Here is a 26983-nt window from a genome sequence, read left to right as displayed (position 1 = left end):
GTTGAGGATTCTAGCAACTACTGTTCCAGTGGCTGATAACAGAGAGTCCTCTGTAGCTGCCGCAGTCAGACTTGCCCCCCTTTTTTTAAAAAACAGATCGTCACGATTACTACATCTCCGATCTTCCAGCATGCTCTCCTCCTTCCAGATGAGATGAGGTCATGCATTCGTACCTCTCTGCCATACTTTAGTGCCTCAGCGGGGATTCCATCTGCTCCCATAGCCTTGTTCTTAAGCTGACTTATGGCTTTTTCTACCTCAAGCAGGGCTGAGGTGGTGGCGGGTAGCATGCTGCGGGATGGAGTCGAGGACACAAGTCTAAGGCAGAGTCTCTGTTGAGGAGATCTTTAAAGTGCTTCTTCCAGCAGGTTCTGACTGCCTCAGTGTCTTTGATGAATGTCTCCCCGTTCTTGGCCAGTGGGGCCTTGGGTGGCCTCGACTGCAGAAGAATCCTCAAAGGCTAGTGACACAGAATTCTGTCAGCAAGTGAGAAAAATCTGTTTACTGTTCATACTAAACTATATTTGAACTTTTTGTATTAAGACTTGTAATCCATGCATTTATGCTTTTCCAACTGATTTTGCTCAAGGTGGATACTTTGTTAACCGATGCAAAGAGACATCGCCCCATTGCCCTTCAAACAAAGCTTTGACATATACTGCATTTTCTTGCCAAATCTTCCTGGCTATTTTGATCATTCCACTCAGCTACTTTATATGCAGCAACATTCGTAGACATTTCTAAATCATTACGGACATATTTCTGTACAGCTTAGAATACCTAGGAAAGCCGACTATGCAATCTCATTTTTGACGAGACAAGGCGCAATGCTGTACTGTAAAGTCGCAGACAGAAGCAATGGTTAAATGGACTGGAAAATTAAGCTGCTGCTGCAGTCCTAGATCATGCTGAATTCTTTTCACCATTACAATTTTAAAGTCAAATTCAAGTTCCCAAAATGTGAATTCTTTTTACAGTGGTAGTTCTTAAAACGCAAGGTCAGTAAGCCCATCATATTTCCACAATGTGCATGAAGTGCAGTACCAATTTAGCAGTTGGAAACAAATTCAGAAATACCAAAATCTCAAGAGTACCAATAGTGGATTGGGAAAAGCAGTCAAAATGGCCATGAAGTACGCACAGTTTCAGACAATTTGTTACAAAGTATTGGTTTTGCTGCACAATAAATCTACAATAGACTACTTTTAGATGTATTTAATTAAAGTGTGAATTTTTCCACCAATCACTTCAGCGTCTACCTTAAAACGTTCTACAGGAGACGAAGGACTGATACACAAGTGGAATATTCCCACGACAATTTTTTTTTTTTTTTTAAAACACCAAGTAACTACGAGTAGATAATGCATAAAAACTATGCAGATATTCAGCTGCACCAATTTATTCCAAAGAAAAAGTGTGAAGGCAACTGTTCCAACTGCCTTAAATTGGAAAATATGCAGTTGTAAGATTCAGGTTAAAATGGAGTCAATTTCCAGCATGGTTGTACAAAAAAAACCAAAGTACTCAATATTAAAAAAATTATACCAAAGCAAATATAATTTGGTAAGAGAGTCATGTGAACACAGGTATTGCCAAGGACTGCAAGATAACCATTAAAAATAACAGCTTTTTTTTTTTAAAGACAGAATCATGGAAATCACAGTACCACAGGAAGTGGTCATTTGGCCCATCATTCCTGCATCAGTGCTCTGTCTTTATTTTGTAGTGATAATCCTCAGTCTATGTCAGTTAAGAAAAAAAAAAATTGCCAACTAGTAGAAACAATCGGTCACTGTTCACCCTCCATAAACCTTGTAGTGGGAAAACCCCACCATTGATCAAGCATTTCTTTGCAACTATAACCTCTCCAATATCCTAGCAGATCGTCATTTTACTTTTTGCATGGTTCAAATAGGTTTTCCACAAGGGATCCTGGAACTGCATGCAAAACTCCAGTTTGCCTAAATGACTTGGATATATTAAACATTAATTCTTGGCTTTTATATTCAATGACTTGTATGAAATCCAGAAACCCATGGTTTTTTAAAAAAAATTGCCATTGTACCTGCATCCCAACCTTTAAAAGATCTGTCATTCCACTTATAAAAATCTTGCCAATTAGACAAGACTTCCTTTCACTCTTTCTCTTCCAAAAATGTACTACTTCACATTTTTCTGCATTGAGCTGTATCTGCCATCTCTGCCTACACCAGCTCTTCCTATTTCTTCCTCATAGCTGGTCAGTGGTGACATGAGCAAAAGTCTAGATCATTCCTTTCGGTCTTTGCCTAAATTTTTTGACCTTTAAAAAAAAAAGATCTCCGAGTAGATCTAGGTTACTCCGCATATCCTACTGTGGAAGTACTGGCCATAAGGTCACCAGTCTGGGCAGCCAAAGCAGAGCCAATTTTCCCCAACATAAAGACCGAGTATGCACTGTCAATTTCAGCAGGAAAGACCCTAATCATCTCAGACTTACTGGCACCAACTCGACAGCAGGAAAGACCCCGATCATGAAAAGGAGGGTATAAAGATAGACGGGGTCGGACAGTCCATAGAGGACCTAGGAGTAACACTTGGCAGAAGTAGGTGCCAGGGAAGAGACCCTTGACGGAACAGTGTTAGGACGTACTGATCATCTGGGGACCTATTGGGTAACTATCAAGTATAAGTGGTGAGTCTTGTACTTCTGTATTAAATGAACATTAACGGTACCGCAATTGTCTAGTCTGTCATTTGGTATTTAACTCAAGAACCGTCGCAGGCAACTACTAGTCATATGACTAGCAAAATTGCCGTTCGAGCAACACTACCAAGTAATTATTTGCTCTCTGTGCTATAGCCATCCAAGGGTCCATCGTCCCTTAATATTCCAAACAAAAGTTCATGTTACACCTCAAGCATCTTTTGAAAATCCAAACCTAGTTCATTCCCTTCATCTTTACATTATCTCCTGGGGGAGGGGGTTGAAAAACGATCAAGCATAATCTGCCTTTGTTCAATAAATTTTTACTGAACACTTAGTAAATTATTTGGTATTATGGATTCTAGAAGTTTATTCACAATTGTAAAACTAACTGGCTTGTAATTTCCCTTTCCCCAAGAGTGGTGCCATTTTCACCCCCAGTAACAATTCCTATTTTGAAAGATCTTTAAAGAATTATGGTTAGTGTCACCACCATCTCCTCTCCAATCTCCAAAACTGAGGTGTATGCCATCTACTTCAATCCCAGTAATCTTTTCAATACAGCTTCTTTGATTACATTTCCGATGTGGCTCTGCCATATCCTCCCCAGATATTCCTGCAATACCACTTTCACTTCCTCTGTAAAGATGGAGGGAAAACTTAAGCATCCATGACATTCCAACACACTCAAGTACATGCTGGCCCTTTGCATCTCCTAAAATATTTCTCAAGTTAACTAACAATCTTTTAAAATTCCTTTAGCTCTCCTCATTCCTGCAACTTATCCATGAAAACTCAGCCTTTGATGTACATCCTTTACACCCGTTCAGAATGTATTTAATCTGTATCTTATCCACATCGTATTTAAATATCTGACTACTGTCTGTTTAATTTAAAATTTTCTCCAACAATTAAACTGCACTACATTTAATATTGTCCCACTGAAATTAGCTAATATTGCAGTCCAACGGGAGAAAGCGGGTAATTATAGACCGGTTAGCCTGACATCAGTGGTGGGGAAAATGTTGGAATCAATAATTAAAAGGATGAAATAGCAGCGCATTTGGAAAGCAGTGACAGGATCAGTCCAAGTCAGCATGGGTTTATGAAGGGGAAATCATGCTTGACAAATCTTCTAGTTACATCCTCAAAAAATTCCAGTAGAGTGGACAAGGGAGAACCAGTGGGTGTGGTGTATTTGGACTTTCAAAAGGCTTTTGACAAGGTCCCACACAAGAGATTGGTGTGCAAAATCAAAGCACATGGTATTGGGGGTAATATACTGACGTGGATAGAGAACTGGTTGGCAGACAGGAAGCAGAGAGTCGGGATAAACGGGTCCTTTTCAGAATGGCAGGCAGTGACTAGTGGAGTGCCGCAGGGCTCAGTGCTGGGACCCCAGCTCTTTACAATATACATTAATGATTTAGATGAAGGAATAGAGTGTAATATCTCCAGGTTTTTAGATGACACTAAACTGGGTGGCGGCGTGAGCTGTGAGGGGGATGCCAAGAGGCTGCAGGGTGACATGGACAGGTTAGGTGAGTGGGCAAATGCATGGCAGATGCAGTATAATGTGGATAAATGTGAGTTTATCCACTTTGGGGACAAAAACACAGACAGATTATCTGAATGGCAGATTAGGAAAAGGGGAGGTGCAACAAGACCTGGGTGTCATGGTTCATCAGTCATTGAAAATTGGCACACAGGTACAGCAGGCGGTGAAGGCAGCAAATGGTATGTTGGCCTTCATAGCTAGGGGATTTGAGTATAGGAGCAGGGAGGTCTTACTGCAGTTGTATAGGGCCTTCGTGTAGCATCATCTGGAATATTGCATTCAGTTTTGGTCTCCTAATCGGAGGAAGGACATTCTTGCTATTGAGAGTGCAGCGAAGGTTCGCCAGACTGATTCCTGGGATGGCTGGACTGACATACAAGGAGAGACTGGATCAACTGGGCCTTTATACATTGGAATTTAGAAGGATGAGGGGGGATCTCAGAAACATACAAGATCCTGACAGGACGGGACAGGTTAGATGCGGGTAGAATGTTCCCAATGTTGGGGAAGTCCAGAACCAGGGGACACAGTCTTAGCATAAGGGGTAGGCCATTTAGGACTGAGATGAGCAGAAACTACTTCACTCAGTTGTTAACCTGTGGAATTCCCTGCCGCAGAGAGTTGTTGATGCCAGTTCATTGGATATATTAATGAAGGAGTTAAATATGGCCCTTATGGCTAAGGAGAGAAAGCAGGAAAGGGGTACTGAGCAAATGATCAATAAGATCATAGCTCAAAGGGCTGAATGGCCGACTCCTGCACCTATTTTCTATGTTTCTATGAATCTGAGTAAAGCCATAACGATAGCCCAGGCATTTATGTCCAATGACAACACCAAGCAGATTTCGCAGAACAAAGAAGTTTCGGCCAGTACTGTGCATAAAGTAAGGTCGGTTTTGAGCAGGAATGTACATGGCAGAACGTACACACCGACTGCTGTGGCCCGACCTCAATTGACCCAGAGTCTGCCATCTATTCATGCGAGGCAGTTAACACCCTATTGGCGCTGCAGAGGTGATCGGTCCCATCAATGCCACTTTAAGCACTATGAGTGCAATGGTGAACAATGAGATACCAACAAATGTGCAAACCACCATATTGCAGAGGAAGATCCAATGGGTCAGACTGAATTGGAAACTCGTACTGAGGCAGAAGCGTACGGGGTACACACGTTCACGACAAAATGCCCACCAATAATGTTGAAAGTTGAACTGAACGGCGTTCCAGTATCTATGGAGCTGGACACAGGTGGCAAGTCAGTCCATAATGAGTAAAGGCCTTCGACAGGCTGTGGGGTAAAAAGGCACAAAGGCCCAAGCTCAGCCCCATTCTCACCAAACTGAGGACTTACACCAAGGAATTAATCCCTGTAATTGGCAGTGCTGAAGTCAAAGTCAAAGTCTCCCATGATGGAGCAGTACATGAACTCCCGCTGTGGATTGTGCCAGCGAATGGCCCCATGTTGTTTGGCAGAAGCTGGCTGGGGAAAATTCGCTGGAACTGGGACGACATCCGAGCGCTTTCGTCCGTTGATGACACCTCATGCACCCAGGTTCTAAGCAAGTTCCCATCGTTATACGAGCCAAGCATTGGAAGCTCCTCAGGGGCCAAAGTGCAGATCCATTTTAGTTCCCAAAACTGAGCTTTAGTTCCACAAGGCTCAGACGGTACCGTACATGCGTGAAAAATTGGAAATCAAGCTGGATAGGCTGCAACGCGAAGGCACCATCGTGCCGGTGGAATTCAACGACTGGGCCACTCCGATTGTTCCGGTACTCGAGGACAGTATGGTTAGAATTTGCAGTGACTATAAAGTAACGATTAACCATTTTTCACTGCAGGACTAGTACCCGCTACCCAAGGCGGACGACCAATTTGCGACCCTGGCTAGAGGGAAGACGTTCACCAAGCTGGACCTAACCTCGGCCTACATGACGCAGGAGCTGGAGGAGTCTTCGAAAGGCCTCACCCGCATCAACACGCACAAAGGTCTGTATCTACAACCGGTGCCTGTTTGGGATTCGGTCGGCTACGGCGATCTTCCAGTGGAAGATGGAGCCTGCTAAAGTCAGTTCCTTGCACAGTGGTCTTCCAGGACAACATATTGGTGACACATCGGGAAACCACGGAGCACTTGAAAAATCTGGAGGAGGTTCTTAGTCGGTTGGATTGCGTGGGGCTCAGGTTTTAATGCTCGAAGTGTGTTTTCCTGTCACAGGACGTCGAATTATTTGGGAGAAGAATCGCAGCAGACGGCATCAGACCCACTGACGCCATCAAGAAAGCGCCGAGACCACAGAACGTGACGGAGTTGCGGTTGTCCCTGGAACTCCTTAATTATTTAGGTAATTTCCTACCTGGGTTAAGCACCCTGCTAGAACCCCTACATGTGCTACTGCACAAGGGAGGTGACTGGGTATGGGGGAATTCACAAGAGGCTGCCTTTAAGAAAGCCAGAAACTTAGTGTTCTAACAAACTACTTGTCCTGTATAACCCAAGTAAACGATTAGTGTTCGCTTGCGATGCGTCGTCATATGGGGTCGGGTGTGTATTACAACAGGCTAAGGAATCGGGGGATTTTGCATCCAGGGGTTTGTTCAAGGCCGAAAGGGCTACAGAATGGTTGGAAAAAAAAAAAAAGAGGGGCTCTGGCGTGCGTTTACAGGATAAAAAATGCACCAGTGCTTATTTGGCCTCAAGTTAGAGCTTGAAACTGACCACAACCCGCTCATGGCTAGCCTCGGAGAGCAAAGGGATTAATACCAATGCCTCTGCCCGCATTTAAAGATGGGCGCTCACGCTGTCGGCATACAATGTAATCCACCAGAGAACTGTGCAGATGCTCAGTCGGCTACCATTGCCCACCACTGGGTGGAAATGGCACAGCCATCAGACGTGCTCATGGTCATGGAGGCTTTTGAGAACGAGAAGTCCGTTGCGGCCCACCAGATCAGGACCTGGACCAGCCAGGATCCTTTACTGTCCTTGGTTTTAAAAAAAAAACTGTCCTCCATGGGAGCTGGTCCGTTGTTCCAGTGGAGATGCAGGAAGCGATTAAGCCATTCCAGAGGCGCAAAGATGAGTTGTCCAAGACAGTCCCCTGCAGGGACAAGACCACACGATTGCCCCACACAAGAAAGACAGACATTTATTTGCGAACGACAACACCCACCCAGGCATCGGAATGATGAAAGCCATAGCCGGATCTCACGTGTGGTGGCCTGACATCGACTCAGATTTAGAGTCATGTGTGCACAAGTGTAACACTTGCTCTCAGCTGAGCAATGCACCAAGAGAGGCACCACTAAGTTTGTGGTCATGGCCATCCAAACCATGGTCGTGGATGCATGTAGACTATGCAGGCACATTCCTAGGCAAAATGTTTTTGGTTGTCGTGGGCACTTACTCAAAATGGATTGAATGTGCAATAATGTCTGTAAGCACATCCACGGCCACTACTGAAAGCCTACGAGCCATGTTTGCGACGCATGGCTTGCCTGATGTCCTAGCCAGCGACAATGGGCCGTGCTTCACCTGTGCTGAATTCAAGGAATTCATGACCTGCAACGGGATCAAGCATGTCACATCTGCCCAGTTCAAGCCCGCATCCAACGGCCAGGCAGAACAGGCAGTTCAGACCATCAAGCAAAGCTTGAAATGTGTCTCGGAAGGCTCCCTGCAGACCCGGTTGTCCGAGTACTGCTCAGCTACCGCACTAGACCCCACTCACTCACTGGGATTCTCCAGCTGAGCTGCTCATGAAAAGGGCGCTTAAAACAAGGCTCTCTTGTCCACCTGGATCTCCATGATCATGTGGAGGGAAAGCAGCATCAAAGTGTGTACCATGACCACGCACATTTGTCACGCGATATTAAGATCAAAGATCCTGTGTTTGTGCTCAATTATGGACATGGTCCCAAATGGCTCGCTGGCAGTCAGTCAAGAGTGGAGTAGGGTGTCTCAGGTCAAACTGACAATGGACAAACGCACAGAAAACATTTGGACCAAATCAAATTGCGGTTCACCAACAGCTACTAACAACCCGAAGAGGACACCACCAACTTTGACCTTCCAACACACACACCGACAACTGACATCATAGTTGACCACGAAACCGAAATCATCTCCAGCAGCCCGCCCAATAGCCCAGTGAAGAACTGACCAACCCACCCACACCAGCATTTGTACAGAGACGATCGACAAGGGAGTGCAAAGCCCCAGATCGTCTCACCTTGTAAATAAGTGTACTGTTGACTTCATGGGAGAGTGATGTTATGTATTTAACCCTTTGTAACCTGCATGACACCTGACCAGAGGGCCCACCTGTTGGAGTCCCAAGGGATCCCAGCATTCCTTGGGAGCACAGTACATAAGCAGGCCACCCACAAGGCACCTGCACTCTGGAATCTTAAAGGAGCTAAGGTCACACTTGCTCATTACATACAGTACTCAGCCTCACCATTTATTATGAGTGTAACAAGTAGTCGGACCACTGCTGTTTGGCATATATATATATGGCACAATTTCAATGTGCAGATGTTCAAATGTAGTAAACCAAGGCGGAGTATAAAAGCTAGTAACCAACTTCAGGAGGAAATAGAAAGACGGGTGAAACGGGCAGACACATGAAATTTAACACAGAAGTGTGAAGTGATACAATGAGGAGATGCAATATAAACTAAATCGTACAATTATTAACGGGGTACAGGAACAAAGAGACCCGAGGGTATACATACACAGTATTTTAATGTGGCAGGACAAGTCAAGGCAGCTGTTAAAAAGGCATACAGGATCCTTAGCTTTATAAAAGTAGAGGCAGAGTATTGTGTATAGAAGAACTCCATGATGCTGATCACCGAGCTAAACTTAGTGTGACCTTAGTCGTCTTTATTACAACTCCAGAGTGGCTAAGCAACATGGCAGCTAACCTTTTATCCTGGCCCTGCACATGTGTGCAGGTGACCATTAGGTGTGTGTGTGTGTGTGTGTGTGTGTGTGTGTGTGTGTGTGTGTGTGTGTGTGTGTGTGTAAAAACACAGGTTAGGCCCCAGCTGGCGTACTGTGTTAGATTCTGGACACCACACTTTAGAAAGGATGTCAAGATTTTTTTTTTTTTAAAAAGAGGGGGTGCAGAAGTCAAGACCTTGGAGAAGGTGCAGAAGAGCTTTACTGGAATGCTACTAGAGATCAGGAGAGACTGGAGAAGCAGGGGTTTTTCGAGCAGAGAAAGTTAAGGATAGATTTAAGAGAGTTGTTCAAAATCATTAAGGGTTTTTAAAAAGAATAAAGGAGAAATTATTTCCAGTGGCAGAAGGGTCAGTAACCAAGGAACACATATTTAAAAGGTAATTGGCAAAAGGAGAAACAAAAACTTAACAAGTTATTAGGATCTGGAATGGTGGTGGAAGCAGATTCAATAATAACTTTCAAAAAAGGCAAAAGGGATAAATACTTGGAGCTATTGGGAAAAGGCAAGAGTGGGACTAATTGGAAATCTCAGAGCTGGCACAGGCACAATGGGCTGAATGATTCTATGATACCTTATTGGACATTCTGAATGCATTCAAAGTACATTTCCTCATCATGACTTGTGTCTTATTCCCAGTCTACCTTAGGATAGTTAACATTCACCATTATAACTCTTACTATTTCAAACCTCTCTAAATCACCTCTCATTCTTTATCTTTTTCCCACTACCTGGATTCAGTTGTCTCTAATGTACTCCATCTGATTACAAACGATAACTTTTCTTTTTAATGGTTGTAATTGCATCCTTAATTAGGTTGCCCCTCCTTTATTCTTTCATCTCCTACAAATCTTGTAGCTGGGAATATTTAGTTCTTAGTCTTGAACTGACTAAAGCCAAATTTCAGTCAGGGGATAGAACAACCCACCCATTCATTTCTGTTCCTCTAGTTTTATTTCTAATGCTTCATACATTCTCTTAATTCTTATCCACTGACTCCACATCACTTTACCTTTTATTTTTCTTATTGTCCATCTTTATATTTAACTTCTATATCTGCCTTGTCTGTCTCTCTATACTCACACCTGGAGTTTATGATTTTAGGCTGCTTTGAATCTTCGTTATACCAACTCGTGCACCTCCTCCAATTTTCCTTGTCTGAATTTATGGTTTAAACTTAAGGTTTAGTCAGTATATTCTGAATTAAGTAAGCTGCTATGGGAATGAATGTTTCTCTAATACAGGTAGAACCAGAATGGACGGACCTACTCAGTGTACTAACCCATTATTATTTTCGTAGGTTTTTAGATTCGGGGGGGGGGGGGGGGGGGCGGAGCAGGAAGAAAAGGAGGGAAGTGTTGCCTTCGTTTGATAATCAACACCAGATATACCAGTATTTTTAGAAGACTTGTAATCAATGTCATTTCATTTTTTTTTTTAATCACTCATTTTGTTGAACAGATACAAAATAGACTTTTGATGATCAGAACAGTTGAGTTTTAAGTCAACTAATACTCAATTATACACTCACAAAATGTGTATCAATCAAATGGTGCACACTCAAATATATGGACTTGGACTCGTGTTCATATGGACACCGAAAGTAAAATTGGTATGCATTTCAACTTGGCGATGAAGAAAGGGATTTGTAACCCCTCAGCCATGTTTCAGATAATTATAAAGAAAATCTATTTGCACCTTGCGTATCCATTATGGATGACCTACCATCCCGGATTCCAATTAATACAACACAATCGGCACAAAACTCACTACTACAGCTATTAATCTTTTACCCTTTCCATTTTTCTGCCTTTCTAGCACCAAGCTACTCTGTTGTGCATCAGAATCTGAGGGTTTCTCTGTACTTCCACAAGCAAGTCACAGGAAGCCAGCTAATTACTTTTACAATGCTCTCCTGGGAAGATGGTCCTTAATTTGAAGCACTTGCATTTGAAGGTCATTGCATGCAGACAATTTACAAGCACCTCAAATTATTCATTAGATGCATACGTATGTCAAAAAGCATCTACAGATTGCTTTGGAGGCTTCAATAAATTCCTTATAGATGAAGTAATTCAGTAAATGATTAATCAGTAATCAGTAGCGACACTATCAATTCATGCTGAGCTACAGACCAGATTGCAGCAGTGGAAGACTCCATTCTTTTCTGCTACCTGCATGGATTGTGCAGCCTGCAAGTGAATTGTAAAGTGATCTTTTATGCCCACAACCAAAAGTGAAAAAATTTCATAAGTTCTTTGTAATCTTCATAATCTCACATTGAGAGAAGTAACATATGATTATCCACTGCTATCTAGCAATAAAGTGCCCATGCACTTGCCTTAAATATTAAAATTGTAAACTGCAGATGTTATTCAACATACAACTGTACCATAAATCAATAAATAGGATAAATAAATTTGCCTTTGAGCCATGCAGGATAGTACAGGGCTGTGCATGTTTACTTTTGCTATTTGTATCCAATTGTACAGAAATTAATTAACAATTTGCAGCAACACTGCAATTAACTGAAAACAAATGAGGGTGAAACACTTAATAAATTATGTTAGTTTTTCTTCATAATTAACAATCTGTTAATGTAATCACATTCTCAAATATTTCAAATTTGTACATTCCTATAGTTTTGTCAGTGGATCATTAATTTCAGAAAAATAGGCATTCTCCCATCATGAGGAATTTCATGTACTGGCTGAAAAATCCAATCCAAAACAGAACAGACATGCAGCAATATTAACTTGCGTATATGGCGAAGTTCTGAAATATAGAAACGCCTATTCAAAGTGGTGTCCTTAAATTTATGCAAACTAATAAATACTAATTGTTTTCCAGTATCTAAATATTGAAGATCTTTAGAGTTATAGCAGTTCTGATTAAGGGTTGGCAGGAATGTGGTGGGTTCACTCATTAATTACAGGCACACTGCATACCGTAAAATATGAATATAAAAACAGAATGCTGGAAATTCTCAGCTGGTGAGGCAGCATCTGTGGAGAAAGAGTTAATGTTTCAGGTCGATGACCCATAAGAACATAACGATTTTTTAAAAAAAAAGTTAGGTTTTTTTTGCGTCATGGGGGCGTAACCTGATGTCTGTGCCAGTTTCACGCATTTATGCAAGTTTGGCCAACTTACATTTCTCCTGGGGTGGCGTATGTGACCACTCCCAAAAAACCTTCTGTGCACTGAAGAAAAACCAGCGCAAATCAAAAAAAAAGTGCAGAAAGATGCCATTGTTCTTATGTAAAGTTTTGGAGGGAGTCAAGAACACAATATGAAGCATCAAGCTTAATTTTTTCCAACTGAAAACGCAGAAAATGGAAGTTTCATGCAATTCTTCAATTTTGGATTTCAAAATTTTTTTTATTTACATGTTTACATATACATATAGTGCCATGCCACCACCAAACGTCTCCAAACCAGACTCTAGGGTCAGCTGGCAGAAACAGTCCCTTACCCGGACACTGGTTCAGGGCTCAGCTTCAAAAGAAGCCGTGTGAGGCTGGGGTGGAGGAAGCCGAACTGAAGGGATGAGAATCCTTACACCATCCAGCAAGCAGCATCAAATTAAGCTGGGGGGGGGGGGGTTCCCAATCTAAGCAAGCCTATTACGCATGCTCAGACCTGGGTGTGGTCCTTACTGGGGCGTCGACCTTGGAGACACCAAAGAAGCTTGTCCTACCTGCTGTTGAGCTTCTTGCAAAAGGTACAATTTAATCATGGGGGCAATACTGAATGCCATACCTCGTACAAGCCTTCTGCATGATAGTGCTGCGGAGACAACAACTGATTCGACGTCATCGCATGAGGAACCTCAGAGCACGTAGGACGATGGGCAGGAGGCCTTACCCATGTTAGGTATATTGAGACAGGCATTCATACCGGCATCCGAGTGATGCAGACTGTGCGAGAAGGCTGAGTTTCCACAAAGTAGTTGTAACTGAGATCTGTGATCTAGTAAAAGCAGACCAGCAACCTAGAAGCGTCAGTTGAAGTAAAGATTATAGCTGCACTTTCATTCTATGCATCTGGATCGTTCCAGGCCACAACTGGGTATATGCGTGCCATTCTCAATATGCAACACGTATCTGCATTCAGCAGGTAACTGCTGCACTATATGCCTGGAGAAATGACTACATAAAGTTCCCCTAGACCGCCCAGGCAATGCGTGAAAGGGCTGTGGACTTCTCCAGGATTGCTGGCTTCCACAAAAGGTACAGGGGCTGCATTGATTGTACCCACATCGCCTTGCGAGCTCCTTGAGAATTCAGAGGTGTACAGGAACAGAAAAGGCTTCCACTCCATTAATGTGTAACTCGTGTGTGACAACATGCATCGCATCATGTCAGTTGATGTAAGATACCCTGGGAGTACCCATGAAGCATTCATCCTACATGAGAGCGCTATATGACATGTTTCAGCAGCAGCCAGAAGGACAGAGCTGGCTACTGGGAGACAAAGGGTATGGCCTCGCCACCTGGCTCACGACGCCCCTATGCGTAACCTGGACGGAAGCTGACCAGGAATAAATCATGTCGCACATTGCAATGCGCAGAATAGAGGGGACCATTGGCATCTTGAAACAGCATTTCCGATGCCTGGACCATTCCGGAGGCTACGTGCAATACTCCAGAGATCGGTCAGTTCACTGTTGTGTGCTGGATGTTGCATAGCGAAGCCATCATGAGGCACCAGCAGCTGATAGAAGACCCACCTGAGGTGAGTGGCTGATGAGGATGAGGACGAGGACAAGGAAGCTATGCAACTATCTGAACCCGGAGCACGACGGTGGAAGAGGGTGAGCCGTCGTGCCCCTTTAACGATTGCTTGAGCCCTGCGCCAGCAGCTCATCCGTGAACTCTTCATTGCCTGAAGGCTCAGCGGCAACGATTCCAAACAGACCATGTTTACTGTTTGGATCTGTTCCGTAATGTGTGAATGGAATAATGGAAATGATTGTTAGAATTTAAAATATATTTTATTCAAAAGTTTAACACTTGTACTTAAAAATTTGATACAAGAATATTTTTAGTTAAGTTCTGTTAAGATCACTTACAAACTTTTAAAGTTGAAAATTTACTTAACTTAAAAAAACATAATTTGAGAACAGTTACAACAGTAACAATAATAACAGCAAAGAAAGGCTGTACCCATCTCTCCTCCACCTTATTCTAAGACTGCCTGCTGCGCTTGGTCTTGTTGACTCCACTCCTGCCCACTGGCAGTGGCACACCATTTCTCGGGTTGGTACCAAGCTTATTCTTTCGAACATCTCGGGTAATACGCACTTCTTGATTTTGGGGAGGTGGGGGTGTGTGGCAGGCAGTAATGTGGAAGGCCCAGCTTGGGCCTCTTCAAAGGCTAGTCTGGGGATTGGAGTGGGCGTGGCAGTTTCTTCTGTCAATGACTGCAGGCTCTATTCCCTTATTGCAGCAGCTAACTCCGACATTCCCTCCCTCATGTGCCCTGACAGTGTCTCAGCTACTGGTAACATTACTTCCCTTATGTTGACCGACATTGCATCAGCTGCCTGAGACATTCCCTCCCTCATGTTCCCATTTCAAGAGAGAGTGTTGTTACTTCTCCCGACAGTCCCACTACCTCATCACCCATCCCACTGATGGCGTCCAGGAGTGATCGCGCATAGTCAATGCTCTCCATACTCATTGCCATCATCTGAACCACATCTGTTCGATCCTGCACCCCAGGAGAACGCATCGAGCTCTCCTTCCCCTCCTCATCCTGCATCCCACTGGGACTTGCAGCCTCGGACTGTGGGAAACCATGGAATGTCCCAACACCCGCACCACTCAGGAAAGGGGCTGGCACCTCAATGGGTGGTACCTGCACCTCCTCCGGAGTGAATACAACAGTGGGGGCTTCATCCATCACCTCCCTCTCCCACCCCCCCGCCCCATGCTCTTGGTCTGGAAGATGTTCTCTTCAGGCTCGTCCGTGTCTGAATATTCTTCTGCATCGTCAGGGTTGGCCTCAGGTTCTGCAAAATCTAACAGAACAGACAAATGTTTAGCAGCAGAGGAGGGGGCAGGGTGGGTGGCACGAGTAGGCTCACATAGCGCAGACTGATTGGAAGGACCACGATGAATGATAGCTACGCTTCGGTTGATGCAATGTGCTGACAGACATCCCCATGAACCGAAGCATGGCTAGCCTGCGCAGTACTGAACATTTAGCAAAGCCAGACTGTGGAATTTGCAGGACTTGTTCTCTCCCTCGAGTGTGGGCCCAGCTTGTGCAGTGGTGGTTGCTTTTCTCCAGGCAGGACCCATCAAAGCAGCAACCCTGTCTTCCAAGTATGTCAATGGGTATAGATGGGAGAGAGAGAGAGAGAGAGAGAGAGAGAGAGAGAGAGAGAGAGAAAAGGGAGAGAGAAAGAAAAGGGAGAAAAAGAGAACATATACAGATGGTCACATTTACAATTTGTCAATAAATGAAAATATTACTTGCACTAATTACTTGACCAAGGTCCTGCCACTTTTTGCACTGGCCTCCAGACCTCAGGGTGATCACCATTGCACAGTAATCTTCTGCAAGTTGGTTCCAGCATTTCTTTTGATGAAACTTGTGACCTTTGCTGGTGTCCAGCTCCTGCCATCTGCCCTCAATCACAGTAACTGGTGCCTCCACTTCATCCTGTAAGAAATTCTTGGTCCTTGAGCCACGTTGCATCTTGTATTGCAACTCCGATTTTTCCAACGAGAATTAAAGCTCTCACACAGAACTGGCTCTTTAAAAATGGCCGAATGCGGACCGGGAGCTGTACTGGGCATACCTGCCCACAGCAATCACATCAAAAAAGTCCTTTTTTCCCCCCACACATGCGCAGAAAGGGAGGCATCGTTTTTTCAGCAGAAACATTAGGCTCCACTCCCCAAAGCTAAAGGACAGGCTGCACGGCACCAATTTCAAAAAAATATATAGAATGGGGAAACTTTCTACTTGTTTTTTTGGGAGTAGGCAGGGCCAAAACAAAGGCGTAACTCTGGCAATACGCCAAAAAAAACAGCATTGGGGAAAATTGCGCCCACAGAATTTGCTGTATTGCAGCAGAGATTAAAGGGATTCTTCAACTTTCAGTCCACAATATGTAATTTATTTTTTATTCCTATGCTCCATTATCAGGATCATAATTTTGCTGTAAATGTTGAACAGTAACCTGGAGCTGATTTAAACCCCCTTCCCAGCTGTAGCCCAATTCACATCCCTGGCAAGATTAGCAAGTTATCAAATGCATAAGCATGACCTCAAGGGGGGGAAATAATTGGATTTTTTTTTTTAAATCCATGGGATGCTTTTTTTTTGAAAGCAAGAGTAAAACCGTTGAAGAAGTGATTAATGATCTTTTAATTGGGCTCAAGGGGAAAAAAATGGGCAATTTGGCATCATGGGCAAATGACCAATCCAACTAGGTAAGATGGAAGGCTGGTAATCAATCTGAAAGAGCTTGGTGGAGTAGAGTTTCTTCTCCAGTTGTCAGGTTTGCGTGGATTTTCAGTGGCATTAGCAGGTACAAGGTCGAGTCAATAGCTCAGAAATGAAACCCTCAAAAGTTCTGATGGAAAGTCATCACCCAAACATTAACTTGTCTGTTCAATATTTATAACACTTTCTGCTTTTGAAATTTTATATAAAAATGTCAAATTACTGGTATCATAGTTTAACATCTGTTAAAATGACAGAGGGCGGTCATAAGAAAACATTGAGCATTCACCCAACTATTGGCAACATTAATTTCTAGCTTATGTTGCCCTTTTGACCGTCAAAGGATTTCTCTTACACTAAAAATCACACTAATCATTTTTAAAACTCAAGTGCCTGAAAATATAATTTACAGGAACAAATTTCTGGACCTGAATATTCTGCTCTCAAGTGGACTGAACAGAGTGCCTCCAAACTATTTTCCCTCGGTCACTCTTAATGTTAGAAGACAAACAGTGCGTCTCTGTACCAGGTTACTGCACAGGTGTAAAGGACCAAAAACAGCTTCAATGTTACAGAACATAGCCCAATTCTGCACTCGTACAAAAGAGCCATCATACATTAGAATCGCTTATGGGAGCAAATGCAAATGAGATAGAAATATCACTGCAATTTTCTTTACTTTAAGCAAACTTACTGATCACTATTTAATTTCCAAATTCTAATAATTCTGCAAGTTTGATTATCTAAATCATCAAATAAAGCCAGTTATTGGCATTCACACCAGGGAATCTCATCTTAAATAGAAGCTGTAAGTAATTTAAGAAAATAAACCTTCATACAAGATGGCAGACAAGCATGCCCCAGAATTGAGAATCAATTTTTAATAAAAAGCAGCCGAGATATTTTTGGGGGACAATACTAAATGAACAGCAACACTCAAACCATAGGTGCATCTTGAAACTTTGCTGTCTAAAATTCATGGACAGTGGGAGAAAGCAACATCTGATTGATTGGTCCCAATGGTCTCTAGTCCTGCCTTAAGCTTGAATTAAAACACAATGCCATATTAAAATGCTAACAGTTGGCATGTTGGATTAAATTTTAAATGATTTGATAATGGAGACTTCTTGATGTAAATAATGATTCTATTACCTTAGCAAAGCATTAAGAAATTAAAAAATTATTTTTGTAGTTGCAACAGGAAATGAGAAACTGCCCCAAAATCTCAAGAATGAGCCAACATACAAAGCCTTATCTAAATTGCACATTTCTCAAAATACTAGCCATATTACAGGTTGAATATCCATTACCCGGAATCCGCAGGGCCAGGCCTGTTCCGAATGAGGTATATTTCTGAATAAGGGGAGGTCACATGTGTACGCGCACCAATTGGCTGGGACGACTGTCAGACAGTCAGTGTGGTGTCAGCAAGCCGTCAGGCCCCGAAGGTTTCGGCTCCAAAGTTAGGTGAATTTATTTTTCACCAGCCGCGTTGTACGCATGCGCCATCCAGGAATGGCTCTGAATGGAGGGGCGGTTACGGATAAGAGGGGTTCAACCTGTACTTCAGTTCATGGTAATTGTGAAGTGATGTAATTTATGGATTTGATAGTTACTAACATACAACTACCTAGGTGAAAAATCAGGGAGACTTTTTCTATATGTTCACTGTAGTATTTGAATTTTATAGCACCAAATAATCTTATCTAGTGCAAAATTATTCTGCAATCTCCATATTCTGTGTAGTCCTTTCCACCATGCACTGTTGTAGAAGATTGGCACTTGTGCATACAAGCTAACTTTGCACTCAATCCTTTTCAGCACGACTGCATTCAATACAGCAATTAAATGTTATTTCAGAGCATATCTATATAGTTAGTCTGCCGCAGAGAATCACAGAAAATGACCACACCAAGAATGTATAAAAGCCCAATAACAGTGATGTCTGCTCCATGCTCCTTTTGTCAGTCTCTAAACACAAGATCTTAATTATTTCTAGAACAGTTCACTCACTAAATTTTACTACAATTGAGTTGCAAATAAAAAAAATCAATAAAGCACTGCTGTACTGCTTTGTTCCTTCTTTCGGCAGTGGGGGGGGGGGGTGGTGATTAGGGGGAAATGGTGAGGGGAAAAAAAACACCAGATCAATTAAATGTTTCCTCAGTTTCAACAGAATCTCAAGCCCGACATTCCAATATCTGTAACAGACTTTTAAAATTAAACAAAAATCCAATGAATCAGATGGCATATTATTCTTGCTGCTATGTCTTAAATAATTGTAGCAGTATTAGAACTTACATTTCTCAAAGTAGGATGATGTTGGGATTTTCCCTTAACTGGTTTTGAAATCCTGCTCATTCTCTGAAGCTTAGCCTCGGCCTAATGCTGCATCTCGCACGTGACCTACCTTTGGACAAAGCTACAAATCTTACCCATTAATTTCAGTCTGCATTTCAGCATCAGAGAATTGGAATTTCTGGGCTCTACAGAACAACTGTCATATGCCTGTCCTTTAATAATCCACCTGTATGTGCAAGATCAAAAGTGGCTTTACGACAAAAGATGAATTTAAAAAAAGCTATTAGCACCTTCTCCTTTCTCGACACTTCCCAATTTACTTCTTTGTATAATTGTAAAATCATTTTTTAGTAGATCACATCAAACATTGTCCATGTGCACAAGAGCAAGTGCAATGTTCCTTCATCCAAAGCTTGAACCAAAATACACAGCAACCAGGCTATCCAGCTTATGATCAGAGAACTTCAAGCAGCAGGTCACTGAAGCAAAGTTTAATTATCAGAAATAATTTGAGAATCCCAAATGTCTATCAAGATCACAAAAGTCTCTGGTTTTCCATTTAAGGCTTTTTGATGGCTAGTCTAAAATTTGAGATTCTATCTGTATAGTACAATTGTAACAGAACATACAAAATTCAGACCGCAAGTCAGATTCAGCTATAAACTGTTCAATGCAAATTTGGCTGAGAAAAGAACTTGCATTTGTATAGCTCTCAAGACATCCCCAAGCATTTCACAGCCTATTAATTGTTTTTGAAATGTACTTACTGTTATGTAATGTGTACAGCAAGGTCCCATAAACAAAAATGAGATAAGTGACCAGATGTGCTATATTACTGTACTGACAATGATGAGCGCGAATTGCTTCAAAATCTCTCAATTCAATAAATCCAATGTGAAACATTTCCCAAACTGACTGAGGCAATTCGTTATTTTCTATTTATATGCCCTCATACCGTGATCGATTAATCAGATCACTATACGTCAGAAGAATTTAATCTAATCAAACTTGTTATTTTAATGGTACGAGTCACAAATTCTAGACTCCCTTCATGATCAACACGAACAGTGATTTATTCAGCAAAAATCAATCTAATAATTTATTTACTGTTTCAGACAGACATTCTATAAAACAAGTGCTATTCAAGTGCCTAATTTGAATTTTATTAAAAGCAATTGCATATTTCTGATAGAGATCATGTAGCTTTAAAAAAAAAACATGTACAGCTTATAATTTGATTCCATTGGTTAACAAAATTCCCAGAGGCTCCATTTAGAGGATTAAGCAATAGTTAACATCTCAAATCCAAAATAGAGTCAAATGACTAATTTCCTGAAGTAGTTTTTTTCTTCAATTTGCATTTTAGCCTCAGGCAGTTTAAAAAAAAAGACATTAAACTTTAGTGAATATACTACAAGTGGTTTGTTACTAATGGTTTACTGACCATGAAAAATTAGCACCGTGTAACAAAGTAGATCTTAGTGCCAAATAAAACCACTATATTCAAGCAGCCCTCATTACCACAATTATACTCTCAGTAGGCAAAGCTTGTACAGACATACAAGAGTAGAGTTCCACAGCAAAGAACCATTAGGCTCAAGCTTACAAACTCTAACCTTTTAAATTGCTTATTAGCTGGCAAGTGACAGCATATTCTTTCCTACTGATGCAATTCAGCAATGTGCTAAGGTTGCTGGTTTGTGCCCTAATTTCCCCACACAGCAAGGTCAATTTCCCTTGGGTGTATGTGCGTGCGGGTGGAAGGAGGAAACAGACTTGAGGCTATACTCTGGATCAGGAAAAAAAAAAGGAAACTAGGATACATTAAGCTTTAGTCTGTAAATTCAGTTTCCATCTTCTCACTCAAATATAAATGCCCCGAGACCAAACAAAGCTCTCCAAATATTGATTGGTGTCCTCATCTGTCTTATGGTAACCATTTGCATCAGAATAGATCAATAAAATATTTCAGTAACTATAATTATTCGTTTGACCTTGTGGATATGGAAATAATCCAACTCTGGAAAGAAAAAAGGTAGTAAGCAAGTGGATAACGTGCCAAATCATCATTATTCACCACAGCCTAATCCTCCCTTAAAGGAGCAGCTTGGGAATTTCACCAACCACTAGAATCAAATTAAAAACCGTACACTTTTTTATTAAAGCTACATTATCTCCTTTAGGAATACATAATTGCTTTTAATAAAATTATATGATTCAAGTTAGTCAGTCAATGAAAATGTGTGTGTGTATATATAGAGGTTTCAATTGTAATCACTGACTAATACGCATTTTTAAATTTCAGAATTGTTACACGGATTCAGTGAGCAGACACCCAAATGCCACATGACATGTGATTACTTTAAGCACCACTACCAGTTGCAGCAACACGCAAGTATATTTGGGGGTGGGGGGGGTGAGGAGAAAAGAGGGGGCACCACTGCCCACAACAAATATAAATGTTGCTCGCATCAGTGTTTCTGGCTCGCTATCAGATTTCCATTTTCACAACTAATGATGGGTCATTGAACAGAAAATGCCACTGGATGCTTCAAGGGAGGTGGTTCTGCAATTATAAAGACAGTTTTTTTTTTAAAAAGATGCAGAATTTCATCAATATCACCAATCATCTGTTGGCAATTCACATCCTAGCTGCCATTCAGCACATTATAACCAAGTGGATAATGTAGCAAAATAATTTATGCTAAATTATATTTTGTGTTGAGGTTTTGATAGTAACTATCAAAAATAAATTTGAAAGAAAAAAGAAACACTTGCATTTATATAGCACCTTTCACAACCACCAGACATCTCAGTGCTTTACAGCCAATAAAGTACTTTTTGGAGTGTAGTCACTGTTGTAATGTAGCAAACGCGGCTACCAATTTGCACACAGCAAGCTCCCACAAACAACAATGTTATTTTGATTGAGGGATAGATATTGGCAAGGACAGCAGGGATAACGCCGCTGCTCTTCTTCGAAATAGTTCACATCCACCCAAGAGCAGATGTCAGGTTTAATGCCTCATCCGAAAGATGGCACCTCCGATAGTACAGCACTCCCTCGGCATTACACTGCAGTGTCAGCCTAGATTGTTGCGCTAAAGTCCCTGGAGTGAGACTTGAACCCACGAGCATCGGACTGAGAAGAGTGCTACCACTGAGCCACTGGTGAATACAAATATATAAAGTATTTTTTTGGCAGCAACAGACATAGCGTTACTGGTTAAAAAAAAAATTGAAGATACAAGAGTCAACGTTACCACTGAAGACCCCGACCTGCTACACCAAGTCAGCAACATTTAAGCTTTTGACAAGATACCAGCTGAAGTTTTAAGCTGCAATTACGTCACTGGCCATGTGAGCAGCACTGTGAGAATCAACAAGCTTCTGTGAAGCAAGGGAGCTGTCAGTGGTTCTGAATCAACAGCTAGTGCAGAAAACTCATGAGAGATCTGCTACCTATAGTATTTTTCAAATGAGAGAATATATAATGGCTAGCAATAACTAAATGGATATCAAATTCCATAATGGCCATCAGTTTTCTCAACTCTTCATCTCTGCATTTTGTGCTGTTACAATTCCATAATTATGAACATTAACACTTAAGTATTTAAAAATACAGAACTAAAAGAAGTCAATGCCAAAGGCTTTAAATTGTAACTGGGGTCAAAAAACCTAAAAACTTGATCAAATTATGTGCAGCAGTTCACTGTTCTGGAATAGTTTATTGTCAGCAAGACAGACTTCATAAACTTCACGTCATGTTTCCCACTCCTCTCAAAAGGAGTAAACTCATTGTTGCAATATAGTTCTATAGGCTTGAATTTCTATCTGGTGCCTTGTCAAAGTGGCTATTCTTCACATGGCTAAAGAGTGGCCATCAGGTTATTCAATGTGGATCTATCATCTTCGAGTGTTAACATGTCCTCAACCAGTATTCCCACATGCACACTTCCAGCTGGGGTCATGTGAATGATCAAGAGCTGGATCATTGGCCAATTTTTCATCCTAACTCAGGTGCCAAGGCAAACTAGAGCTTCCCCATCATTGTCATGGATGAAATTCACCAAATCAAAGAACAAACCTGGTAGTTTCTTGTTTGTATGTGTTACCTACTCAATGCCCAAGCCTGTTGAGCAATCAGAGCCTCGCTGACTGAAATTTTTCCAATATTCAAGCTTATACATCTAAAGGTTTGTGTAAAATGGGAAACTTGTCCTTCTACACCTTGCATATCAACTGAAACTTCACTTGTTTAAGAGCATTTAATTAAATAGACAAAGCAATGTTACAAACTATCATATGGCTCTAAAGTCTTTTTTTGGTGTAAACGCAAGAGTTCTGGTGTAGGCAACAACACTCTGGTCAGATTCAGAGCTACACTTTCGAAAAAGCACACTAAATTCCAGTAGAATTGGCTGCTGACAGAAGATACACCCTCCCCCAAAATGCTGCATATGTGGAAATGACATGATAACAAAGGACAAAGCTGCTGGCCGAGAAATTCTGCCATTTATACCACAATTGCACTTGAAACGTGTAATATCAGTAGGTCAAGAAATCAGCTCAAATCTCAAAGCCTGTTCCAAATGTAGTCATACAAGGTAGCATTGGGTGGTTCTGGTCTAATAGATACATCTATGGGCTAGACTTTCCACTAGGTGGCATCACCTCCAAAAATGGGCCTTGTTCCAGCAATGTAGGACATCGCTAGAACATGGCCCATTTTTTTGGGGGCGATTTTCGTTCATAGTTGGGCTGGGCAGGGGGGGGGGGGGGAGGGAGGGTGTTTGAAAAGAATTTTGTTTGCAATACATTTTGTTAATGATTTTAACAATTGTTCTGCATTCTCTGATTAAGGTTAGTTAACTTAGGCATTTTGAATAATTTAACATCTTTATTCTCTTGTAATAACATTACTTAAGGTGAAGCATTAATACAAATGCTGCACCCCACATCCTCCTCCTCCTCCTCCCTTTCCTGGACCTGCAGCCCCATTAGTTGTCCTCTCTTTATAGCTAGGTTATGCAGCATGCAACACAATAAACTCAGCGACCTGGTCAGGGTGGTACTGTAGGCTGCCACCAGAATGGTCCAGGCATCTGAAGCGCTGCTTTAGGACTCCAATTGTCTTTGACAATGTTGCATGTCGCTATGTGGCTTTCATTGTAACATTTCTCTGCTTCAGTGATGGAATTACACAGTGGGGTCATCAGCCAACTGGCAAGGCCATATCCCTTATCCCCCAGCATCCAACCTTCTGGCTGATTGAGAAACAGGTCAGGGATAGCACGCTCATCTAGGATGTGCACATCATGGATGCTGCCAGGAAATGCAGCATTTACTGTCATGATTATTTGCTTGTGGTCAACAAGCTGCACATTCAGGGAGTGGAATCCCCTTCTGTTATGAAACACTACTGCGTTCTTTAAAAAGGGGCTTTCAGGGCAATGTGCATGCAGTCTATTGCCCTCTGCACTGTGGGGAAGTCTGCTATTCGAGAAACCCAAAGCCCTCCTAATCTGTGCCTCCCTGGTCATAGGGAAGCTTATAAAGTCCATCTGCGAGTGTAAAGGGCTTCAGTCACCTGTCGAATGCAGCAGTGTGTGGCGTGCCGAGATATGACAGATGTCGCCAGCTAAAGCCCGAAAAGATCCCGATGCGCAGAAGGCTAGGGCTGCATTAACCTTCACTTCAACAGACAGTGCAGTTCTGATAGTGCTGGAAGGCTGCAGATCCTTGAGCTGGCAGATCTCATCGATGACCTCCTTCCGGAAGCGCAGCCTCCTACGACATGCGTTTTCAGACGAGCCAAGATTGCTTTTCCAAGTACCTTCATTGGCTGTACGCTCGTCTCCCGTGTCTCCATCTATGCATTACTCTGCCACCTCTTCGATTGATCCTTTCAGAAATCAGCTTGTGAGCAGTTACAATTAATGGCGCAGAAAGCAAAGGCCCCATCACTATCAATAATTATTTTCAATTGCTATAAAATGCACTTTTCACTAAAAAAAAATGCCTAATCCACTCGGCTACTATTATTAAAATTAAATATAACGAGTAGATCTATCGGTACAGGACCCTTAAAATAACTATTTAAACACGATTTTTTAGCTGCCGCCACCCTTCCTCCGATCTTCAAAATGGCGTCCATAGAGCCCATTTCCTTCAGTAAAGCCCGAGAAAAGCAACTATTACCCAGCCTTGTTCTCGGCGAGCGACCAGCCCGGCCTTGTGATGGCGATGTGCCGAAAGTTGAGATGGACCACGTGTTGAGCGATCAGCTCGGCGAAGTAAGCCGAAACTTGGGGGCTTATTTTTCCAGCGATCTTTCTGGCCTAGTTTCCACTTTTTCCTCAAAATGGGCAAGAGGTCTGTTTTGGGCAATATATGGACCATAGATAGGCAATATGAAGTGGAAAGTCTAGCCCTATATATGTTTACCATTTTCTGTGCCAGTAAGGACAGCTTTTGTTATAAATTCCACTCTGAGCTGATGCAAGTTAGTGTGAGTGGAGGTCATAGAAAAGGGACAATATGATGCCTTTTAGCGGAGCATAAAAAGCAAGACCATGGTAAGGAAGTGAAGGAAGACCCAGAGGACTAAATTGCCCTGCGACCACACTCAGCAAGTGAGGTCTCTGCAACCTTTGCATTGGCATGTGTATTGTCTGTGAGCATCAGTCCCTCTAAAATCTGTAAAATGGAGACTGTGTTTAATACCCTAACTCCTTGGCAGAGACAACAGCTCCAAGCTAGGCTCTCTAGCAATATCAATCAACACTCCCCCAGCATATCTGTGACATTGAGGCTGTATTTACACAGCATGAACACATCTCCGAATTTAAATTAGATGACCCTGTAATTTATGATCATGGGTCAGTGCCCCGGACCTCAAGTCAGGCAGAAGTAGTCCTGCTCTGCCTTTGTTCCAATGGCACTGCTGGAATTTGGGGTTTATAGTAATTAATGCTAGATCAATTTCTATACAGTATATTATATACTAGCAAGAAAACAGGTTTAAAAGCCCTCAGGTCACTACAGTTATAGCTGACTGGTCGAGAGAAAGAGACTGATATTGTAGCTTGCTTAAGCTATCTCAAAAGACATTACTGAAAATATCAGTTATTCAGAATCTTAAATATCTACAGCAGCTACCATTATGCAATGGTATGGTTCTACCCTCTGAATAAAACTTCAGATCAGGCTTTTAAGTCCAATAAAATGTTCAGCAGAAATTAATAGAAGCATGCATAAAATGTTCTATTCAAATGGCTGAAAGAAATTACATATAACTGCTTGCAGCTACTTTTTACATCATACATAAATGCAGCTGGTTTCATTCTAATTAGCAGTTACAAACTTTACAGAAAATGACAAAGTTAATAAATGGTGCTATTATCTAAATGTTAATGTATTAATACATTGCAATTGAAAATATAAATACCCAGTACTGAAACTGGGAGATACTTTTGATAATGGAAATATTTATCAAAACCTGCTTACTTTGTGCTGCCTAATAGTAGGGAGCTATTGTCTTCTACCCTATACTGTGAAATGAATAGCAACAGGAGGCTGATAGAATGGGACTAACCTCCACAAAGCTCCCAAGAATGGAAAGAGAAAATGAGATTCTTCTCATTAACTTACAGCTGATGGCTGTGAACAATGTGGGTCATGGAGGTGCAGTGGGGGGTTGGGAAAGCAGAAAACTTGCTTTGCTCTAAGCATATGTTGGTTACAGCAACTAAATGGAAATGAAAGACCATCTGCTAAGTTGCTTAAGAGAGAGTTACTAAGAACAAAAATTAAACCCTACAGCAAATTGAAGTGTATTGAATAGAATTTTTAAATAAAAAATAAAAAGTGTAAACAAAAAAACTACTATTGACAATCAAGTAAAAGGAACACTTAACAGTTTTACAAAGCATCTCAACTCTAGCAGCAAATGAAAAGCCCGTAGTCGGATGTTGGAAGTATAGGTAGTTAATTTATTTCCTTCAAGAT

The 26983-nt window shown here is 41.8% G+C and overlaps 1 protein-coding gene across 1 annotated transcript in view; it reads right to left on the bottom strand.

Moving 5' to 3' along the window:
* trim9 (tripartite motif containing 9) overlaps positions 1-26983 on the bottom strand; it is a 180442-nt gene that overhangs the window by 151604 nt on the left and 1855 nt on the right. The gene's annotated exons all lie outside the window — the stretch shown is intronic.

The sequence above is a fragment of the Pristiophorus japonicus genome, chromosome 4 (assembly GCF_044704955.1).
Source record: "Pristiophorus japonicus isolate sPriJap1 chromosome 4, sPriJap1.hap1, whole genome shotgun sequence".
Lineage (NCBI taxonomy): Eukaryota > Metazoa > Chordata > Chondrichthyes > Pristiophoridae > Pristiophorus > Pristiophorus japonicus.
This window is presented reverse-complemented; position numbering and strand designations above follow the sequence as displayed.